Source organism: Nicotiana tomentosiformis, chromosome 4 (assembly GCF_000390325.3).
Source record: "Nicotiana tomentosiformis chromosome 4, ASM39032v3, whole genome shotgun sequence".
Classification (NCBI taxonomy): domain Eukaryota; kingdom Viridiplantae; phylum Streptophyta; class Magnoliopsida; order Solanales; family Solanaceae; genus Nicotiana; species Nicotiana tomentosiformis.
The window spans coordinates 36,616,308-36,626,106 of NC_090815.1; positions in this window are offsets into that span (position 1 = coordinate 36,616,308).

Consider the following 9,799-nt stretch of genomic DNA (forward strand, 5'->3'; position numbering starts at 1 on the left):
AATTACTTATCTCCAATAGCTAGGTGAAAACCCTCTCTCTAAAAGCTCCAAAATCGCCCAAGGAATGCAATAAATGAACTTAAAATGGCCTAAGTCCCGTATTAAAAAGACCTCACTGCCTCCAATATTTCCGCTTCTACGGACCTGGGGCCCATCTGCGAAAAAGTCATCGCAGGTGCGGTCCTAGCCCAGGCTGGCTGACTCCACTTGTGCGGACGAGCTCCCACTTTTGTGGTCCCGCATCGTCGGACATCTCATCGTAGAAGTGAGGTCGCTTCTGCGGACCACTGACCAAATGGTCAAAACCGCTTCTGCAGCCAAGAGCTCGCACCTGCGGCCAAGAGCTCGTAAGTGCGGGCACACCATAACTGGTGCACCAGCAGCCCTTTTTGAGTTCTAACTCGATCTGTGCAACATCCGAGTAGCACCCGAGTCCCCCCGAGGCCTCGTCCAAACATACCAACAAGTTTGTAAACATGATAGAGACTCACTCGAACCCTTAGAACGCGGAAAACAACATAAAAACTAAGAATCACACCCCAAACCAAATTGAATCAACTTATGAACTTCAAGTTCTTCCAACTTGCTCTGAACGTGCCGAATCATACGTAAACTACTCGGAATGATACCAAAATTTGTGTAAAAGTCTTTAATCACCATACAGAACTATTCCCGGGCTCAAAATCCCAAACGGACCACGATAACACCAAAACCTACCCCAAACCAAATTTAAAGAACTTTAAAACCTTCAATAAACCAACTTTCAACTTTAGGCGCCGAAACGCTCCCGGGTCACCCAAAACCCAATCCGAACGCACGCCCAACTCCAAAATTATCATACGCACCTATTGGGACCGTCAAATCCTGGTTTTGAGGTCGTCTACTAGTAATGTTGACCCAAGTCAAACTTGGCCCCTTTAAAGCTAATAACAAGGAACTAAGTGTTATGATTTCAACCTGAATCCTTCCAAATCCGAACCAACCATCCCTGCAAGTTATAAAATAGTAAAAGATAAACGGGGAGTCTTATTTAGGAGAATGGGTATATAGAAAATGAAATGACCGGTCGGGTCATTACATTTTTGTTTCTACATCTATTTTTTTTATTTTTCTTGTTTTTCATTATTTTTTATCCTTCTCTTATTATGTAACGACCCGATCGGTCATTTTGAGTTCTAGAATGTTGTTCGGTAGTTTGAGACCTTGAGTAGCTTCACTTTATGTATTGTGACTTGCACATGTGGCTGGTTTCAATTATCGAGGAGTTCAGAGTTGATTTGGAAGGAAAATTCTCAATTCGACACTTTAAGTTGATAGAGTTTACCAAGGTTTTACTTTTGAGTAAACGACCTCGGAATCGGGATTTGAAGGTTCCAATAGGTTCGTATGATTATTTCGGACTTGAACGTATGTTCGAGTTGAGTACCAAATGGCCCTGGAGCGTTTCAGCGTTTAATGTGAAAAATTAGCATTTTAAAGGTTTTAGAATTTTCTAAGTTTGATTTGAAGTATACTTTGATGTTATCGATGTCCGTTTTGAATTCCGAGCCTTGGAATAGGTTTGTATTATGAATTGTGACTTGTACGTAAAATTTGGCATCATTCCAGAATATGTAAGTGTGATTCTGACGCGTTCGTCGAATTTTGAATGTTTGAAAGTTGAAAGAAGGATTTTGATTGTCAATTCGTGGTTTTGATGTTATTTGTGGCATTTCGAGCCTTTGGATAAGTTTGTATAAAGTGTTGGACCTTGTTGGTACGATTGGACGGGGTCCCAGGGGCCTCGGGTGTGATTCAGGGTGATTTCAGATCATTTCATCTTGCCTTGTAATTGTTGGTTTCTGGTGTCAGGGGTGTTCTTCGCGATCACGGAGGAAGGCATGCGATCGCTTAGTGTTGTTTGGGAGCTGGGTGAATTAGTTCTTCGCGATCACGTATGGTGTCTCGCGATCGTGGTTCTTGGTCTTAATGTTCATCGCATTCGTATGGTAAGGTCCGCGAACGCGTAGTGTTAGCGGGGTGGCCTGGGCTTGGAAGAGTTGCTCTTTGCGAACGTAGGGGTCTGTTCGCAATCATGTAAGGTATAGGTCTGAGTTTGGAAGGTTTGGCCTTCGCGTTCATGTAGGCTATTCAGGTAGTGGTTCGCGATCACGTGGAATTTTTTGGTTTGCGAATGAGGATTTAATAGGCATGACTGGTTGGTTTTCGTGATCGTAAAGTTGTTTTTGCGATCGCGTAGAAGGACGCCTGGGTAGATTTAATGTTAGCAAGGTCTGGATTTTCTCATTTTCAACTCATTTCTCTCTTGCTTGGGCAATTTTGGGCTATTTGGAGGAGCCATTTTCATCAGCAATCTTGAGGTAAGTGATTTCTACACATTGTGAGCCAAATACATGGATTATTCGGAGGTCGTTTAGCGTGGTAAGGCATTTTCGGAGTACGGTTTTGGCTCGTTTGAGGTAAGTATCTTACCTAAACTTGGTTGATGTACAAGATACCTAAGTTATTTGTGATAGCTACATGCTACGGGTGGCGCACATGTATGGGGTTGAGCTCATGTGCCTGCACCGAGGTGTTATTCATGTTTGGTGTAGTGCTTAGGATATTATATATATGCCTTGAATTGATTGTTAAGCTTCATGTTGTGATGGTTCTTATATTTGTACCCATTTTGTGAGCTATTTGAACCATGTTTGAGGTTACATAGAGGTTAATATCCTGATTGAACATGATAATTGCTACTTTCGTGATGTAATTACCTTATTTGAGCTATGATAGTACATTTTGCACATGCATAGACTTTAACATGTCGCCTATACATGTCCAGGAGTATGAAATTTGATATTCATTGATCATATACATGCAATTGTATATTTGCTTTCTGTGTGATATGGATTGGACTGGTGGCATGTAAACGCGTTGTACGGATTGTGTTTTTTGGCAAGTGAATACGCCGTGCGGGTTGTGATTTTTGGCATGTGAACACGCCGTGCGGGTTATGATTTTTGGCACGTGAACATGCCATGCAGATTGTGATTATTAGCATGTGAATACACCATGCAGTTGTTATTTATAGCACATGAGTTGTCCGTGCAGTGTGTGGATAAGTATTTATCCCCATAGGGTTACCCTCTCATGTTTCTCTCTTGATGGTGTACATGCGGTATGATAAAAGCTGATAAGTGGTTTGGTTCGGTTATGGTATTTCTAAGAAAAACTAGCTAGTGTTTGTTTTGGTTATTATATTTCTTCTCTACTTGTAATGTATACATGATTTTTGCTGCAGCTCTTCTCTATTTTCTAGCTTCGGGATGTATCCACGCCTTTGTGCGCATCTTCTCTATATGCTATCTTACTTGATGAGATAGACAGGGTACATATCTTCTCTATATTTGAATCCATGTGCCTTGACTTGCTTAATCACACATATCTTCTCTATATGCAAGTTAGATGATTTAATGATATTGGATGCATATCTTCTCTATATACTGGATTTTAACTGAAAAAGAGCATATTACATTATCTTTAGGTACCGAGAAGGTTTTATTTATGATTTATGACTTGACAACATTTTTGTTGTGTACTTGTGAGATATATGAATTGAACAGGTTATTAGCGAGTATCATTTGTAATAATTGCCACTATTACCTCGTTGGGGTTGGTTATGATACTTGTTGATTATATGGGTCAATTGTACTTATACTACACTTCTGCACCTTGCGTGCAGATCTTGGAGTTAAGATGATATGGATGACGAGAGAGAATATAGATAAATACAAATAAGAAAAGAGAGAGAATCATCAAATTATTATAGACCAAATGTATCCAAAGTGTGTCAATGTATCAAATAACCCCCCCCCCCTCCCCTCCCCGAATAAAAGTAAGCATTGTCCTTAATGCTTAGCAAAATAAGAGTAAAAGAAGAGAGGGCGAAGAAAACTCCCTAAGGATCCTTGGACATCTCAGTGTCCCCAGTAATATTATCTCCCTTAGGATCAGCCAACTATATCTCATCATCAAATCTAGGCGTGGCTGGGTTGTCGAACATCACACGCACTGTCTCAGCAGAGTCGGTGGCAAGGTCTGGTTCCTCAGATTTGCTAGCTTGTGCTACCGGTGCAAATGGTACTGAAGGATCTGGGGGCGGACTGGTACGGGTCAAGCAACATATCAAAAGTCATGTCTTCGGCTGTGGCAAGTCTAGTCACCTCCTTTCGAAGCTTGTCCATTGATTTCTTGCTTGCCTTAGACTTCATCATCTTCTTCACTTTCTTTCTTAGCTCCTCAATAGTTGACCCGTGTTGTACCAAGGTGTCCATGATCATCTTCTGGTTCTCTAGAATATTCTTCAACGTCTCATCAATGTTAGAAGGAGCCTGTGGTACCTGAGTAGTAGACTGCGCTGCAACAGTACTAGACAAGTCAGACAACTTAGAAGTAGTAGTCTACATCCAGTTGTTAAGACTCGCCAATGTCTGGGAGACTCGTAGAGCAGAAAGTGGAACTGTGGGCACATGCACTAGCTTCAGAGCTGCTCTAGGGGCTGCTATAGGAGCTGAGGATGATGGCAAAGGTATAGCAGCGGCACTGGTAGAAGGCTCAGTAGGGGTGGATGGAAGATCAGTTGTCTTAAAAGCTACTATTGTTGGCTCATCAGGCTAGCCTATGATGGTAGAAGGCTAGACTTTCTTCTTTGGGTTGCTCGCATCCATCAATAAATACCAGTTGAAAGGCTTTTTCGACTTCACCTTGGTGTCAAAATCTCTCGGATTTACCTTTGCATCAGTGAGGTACTCTGTGATAGTGTTGGGATAAAGGTAGGCCGAGATATCTTGTCATGCAATCACGCAAATGTTGGTCGACATCACAGCACCCACATTGATTGGGTACCCGGCCAAGATGGAATCCATAAGAACTGCCCGAGGAATAGGGAAGTGAGTCTCGTTCTGGCATAGATCCAATCTGCTACAAACAAAGGTTTGTCACCCCTTTGCCTCAAAACTCAAAGTGCTCCGTTAAATAGGAACCCCAGTGGTGATCCATGGTGGTGGTGGCCCTGGTGGTGCTAAGATCTCAGCCAGCCAAGGTCGGACTTCCTCCTTCATTGTGCACTTCTCCAGATACTCCTTTGGCTCAACATCCTCGAAGCCCAAGTACGCGTTTAGCATATGCTAATTAAACCTCACCTTGAGGTTGCGCACTTTGGTCACCTTCGTCCCTTTCTTTATATGAGCAACATTGGCATAGAACTCTCGGATGAGGTATTCTTTGGCATCCTACACTCACTTGGTGAACCACATCCAATCCTTTTATGCTCTGAATTGCCTCAAGAATGTTGGGTTGTATGTCTCAAAATCCTTCAATAAGAACTGGCGCTCAAGAGTCAACGACCTCACTGGCCACCACATACGAAAACTAGTAAAAGCGACCAAGCTGACAAATCTATCCTCCCATAACTCCTTCTTCTTTGATCTCTCCAGACTTGTAGTTGTACCATGTCCCCCTCTACCATCATCGGGGATCTCATGTATAGGTTGTGCCTCTAGGACTGGTGTAGTTGATGGCTCAGAAGCCTGGCTAGCACTCTCGGACCCCTCGGAGGTGCTGTGAGATGAAGAAGACTCATCCATGAACTAGTATCTCCCATGTGTCCTCGACTGTGTAGTTGTCTGCTCTTCCTGAACAGAGGCTGAGTTGCCCTATGACACTTACCTAGATGGTACATAAGAGCTAGACTCGGAGAGGTCTGCACCTCTCCCTCTGTCAGCTGTGGTTTTCTTCCTGATTGTCTTAGGCTGGCCAAGAGGAAAGGTATATATAACTCGACCCCGAGAAGATTTACCTCTTCCCTTTGAAGTGTCACCTTGGCCTATTGATCGAACCATTGTCTGTATCAAAGCAGAGAATATTGCTAGTTGTAATTCATTGTTCAACACATTCAGGACTTATATAGGTAAGGGAGAAACAATTGGACACAGTGGGGTTATGCATGCAATACATGTCTGTAGGAAAGGGATGCGTCCGCACATTTTTTATGTGCGGTCGTACAAGTGAGTTGTAGCCCGCAGAATTCTGTTATGCGGACACTGAAGGGAAGTGTGGTCCGCACATTTTAACTTGTGGCCACACTTCTGAGTCTCAAAAATGATGACTCTTTGATGACAGAGAATAGGTTGATCTACGTCGGCAAAGGAAAATATGCGGTCTGCACAATTTAACTTGTGTCCGCAAATTCCTTTTTCACTGAGTTTCCCAAATTCAGCATCTGCGGATCGCACAAATTCAAGTGCTACCGCATATTTCAAAAAGTTACGGGCAGATTATTTTTTATTCTACTTAGGTTTTTCAATTTCTTGCACAAATAGGCATGGCAACATGGTAAAAACATGAAATTACACTAACCCAACCCCATTAGAGCATGTATCAAATTTACCCAATTTAGATCTACCCCACATGGACACATAATTGAACTTTAATAAAAGATGGCCTAAAAAAGCTAAAAATCTAAAAATTAAACTAACACAAAAATACTTAACATGAAACTAAAGCATACCAGATAGAGTAAGTGCAATGGGTTGATAATCAAGGTGGTTGTGTGTGAGGACAGTGAAACATCTCCAAGAAAATTCAACACAGCAACAATGTTTTGTTCAGAGAGGGAAAAGTGTAAAATGAGGTTTATTGTTCTATTTATACTAACTATTTGAGAAGGGGGGAAAGAAGCGAGTGCGGCCGCACATTTTCAGGTGCGGTCGCAGATCGACCTCCGCACTGACAAGTTAAAACTTCATAGAGTTAGTATTTTGACACTTTTGTAACATTTTAAATATGCGGTCCGCAAGAAAATGTGTTGCCGCAATGATCTTCTGTCGTGGCGCATAGAAATGTATGGTCCGCACAAATAAAGTGCGATCCGCAAAATTTTGAACACTTAGCCATATTGTTTTCCACCTTTCTTGTAAGTCACACTCAACACTGTAGTACACTTCAATTCAAGTTAGGACACAAATAACACCTAACTACAAAAGAAAAAGGAAAAAAAACATGGTTTGCCTCCCAAGAAGAGCCTGATTTAACGTCGTGGCACGACACAAAATACCCTCAAGTGAAATGAATTACTGCCACCACGTGGCTGTCTCCAACCTTGCCCAAGTAGTTCTTCACCCGATGACCATTGACTCGGAATACTTCATTATTTTTGTTCTTCAAGTCTAATGCACCAAAAGGTGACACAACAACAATTTCAAAAGGACCACTCCACTTGGATTTTAGCTTCCCGGGAAACATCCTCAACCTTGAGTTGAACAACAATACAAGATCGCCCACCTTGAACTCTTTGTTACAAATGTATTTGTCATGAATATATTTCATCTTTTCTTTGTACAAGGACAAACACGCATAAGCATGGTACCGGAACTTATCCAATTCATTCAGTTGTGCAACCCTCAAGTTAACGGCTACATCACAATCAAGATTCAACTTCTTTGAAGCCCACATTGCCTTGTGTTCTAGTTCCGCCGGAAAATGACAAGCTTTTTCGAACACCAACCGGTATGGAGACATTCCGATAGGTGTTTTGTAAGTCGTCCGATAAGCCCATAATACATCATCAAGCTTCTTGGACCAATCCGTCCAATTAGTATTCACCGTTTTGGACAAGATACTCTTTATCTCCCGGTTGGAGACTTCTACTTGCCCACTAGCTTGTGGGTGATAGGGAGTCTTGACTTTGTGAGTAACACCATACTTGCTAAGTAAAGTGTCAAAAGCCTTGATGTAAAAGTGTGACCCCCCCTCCCCCCAAACTTGCTAAGTAAAGTGTCAAAAGCCTTGATGCAAAAGTGAGACACCCTCCCTTTGACCCTCCATCGCTTATAATTGCACGTGGAGTACCAAACATTGTGAAAATATTCTTCTTCAAGAAAGCCACTACACTTCTCGCCTCATTGTTGGGTAAAGCAACAGCCTCAACCCATTTGAACCCATAATCCACTGTGACCAAGATGTAGGTGTTTCCACAAGAACTCATAAAAGGGCCCATGAAGTCAACGCCCCACACATCGAAAATATCAATCTCCAAAATAGTTGTGAGAGGCATTTCATTTTTCTTTGGTATTACACCGACGCGTTGACATTCATCACATCTTTTCACTAACTCGCTAGTATCTTTGTAAAAGGTAAGCCAATAGAAACCACAACTAAGCACTCTGGTCGCCATTCTCACTCCACCATGATGACTACCATATGGCAAAGAATGACAAACCCCAAGAATATCACCTTGCGCTTCTTCCGGTACACATCTCCTAATCACCCCATCCGTACAAATTCGGAAATGGCATGGTTCATCCCAATAATAATCTTGACCCTTTTGAGCTTCTTCCTTTGGCTTGAAGAGAACTCATCCAGGATGATTCCACACACAAGAAAATTTGCTAAGTCCACGAACCATGGCACCTCTTTAATTGAAATTTCCAAGAGTTTCTCATCGAGGAAGGATTCATTGATTTCAAGGCCATCATGCGGCCTCTCCTCCTCCTCCAAGCGAGGCAAGTGGTCCGCCACTTGGTTTTCACTACCTTTCCTATCTTGGATGTCAACATCAAATTCTTGTAACAAGAGCACCCATCTCATCAATCGAGCGTTGAAGTCCTTTTTGCTCATAAGATAAGGAAACTCCGCATGATCCGTATGGACAATAACTTTTGCACCCATCAAGTACGGGCGAACCTTCTCAATAGCAAACACAATAGCAAAGAGCTCTTTCTCCGTAACGGCATAGTTGACTTGGGCACTATTCATGGTCTTGCTAGCATAGTAGACCGAATGGAAAATCTTGTTGATACGTTGCCCCAAAACATCCCCAACCGCTATGCCACTTGCATCACATATGAGTTCAAAAGGCACACTCTAATTTGGAACGGTGATGATGGGAGTAGTTGTTAACTTGAGATTCAACAATTCAAAAGCTCTCATGCAATCATCATTGAAATTAAACTTGACATCCTTCTCAAGAAGCATGCACAACGAAATCACCACCTTAGAGAAATCTTTGATGAAGCACCGGTAAAAACCCACATGGCCTAAGAAACTCCGCACACCCTTCACCGAAGTTGGGGTGGAAGCTTAAAAATCACCTCAATCTTTGCCTTGTCAACTTCAATTCCATTCCTTGAGATCATATGGCCAAGGACAATACCTTCCTCGACCATGAAATGGCATTTCTCCCAATTGAGCACCAAATTGGTATCTTCACATCTAGCCAACACTTTGTCCAAATTTACAGGACAATCATTAAAAGAATCTCCAACCACTGAGAAGTCATCCATGAAAACTTCAAGGTATTCCTCCGCCATGTCCGTGAAAATAGCCATCATACACCTTTGAAAAGTTGTTGGTGCATTGCACAAACCAAATGGCATCTGTTTGAAAGCAAAAGTACCATAGGGACATGTAAAGGTTGTTTTCTCTTGATCTTCTGGAGCAATGAGAATTTGGTTGTAGCTTGAGTACCCATCAAGAAAACAATAGAAAACACGACCAGCCAATCTATCGAGCATTTGATCTAAGAAAGGAAGTGGAAAATGATCCTTCCTTGTGACTTTGTTGAGCTTGCGATAGTTCATACACACCCTCCAACCGATCACCATTCTTGTAGGAATGAATTCATTTTTTTCATTGGTGACCACCATCATGCCCCCTTCTTCGGGACACATTGAACCGGAGAAGTCCATGAACTATCGAAGATGGGGTAGACAGCCTCGACATCCAACCACTTGATAATATCCTTCTTTACAACTTC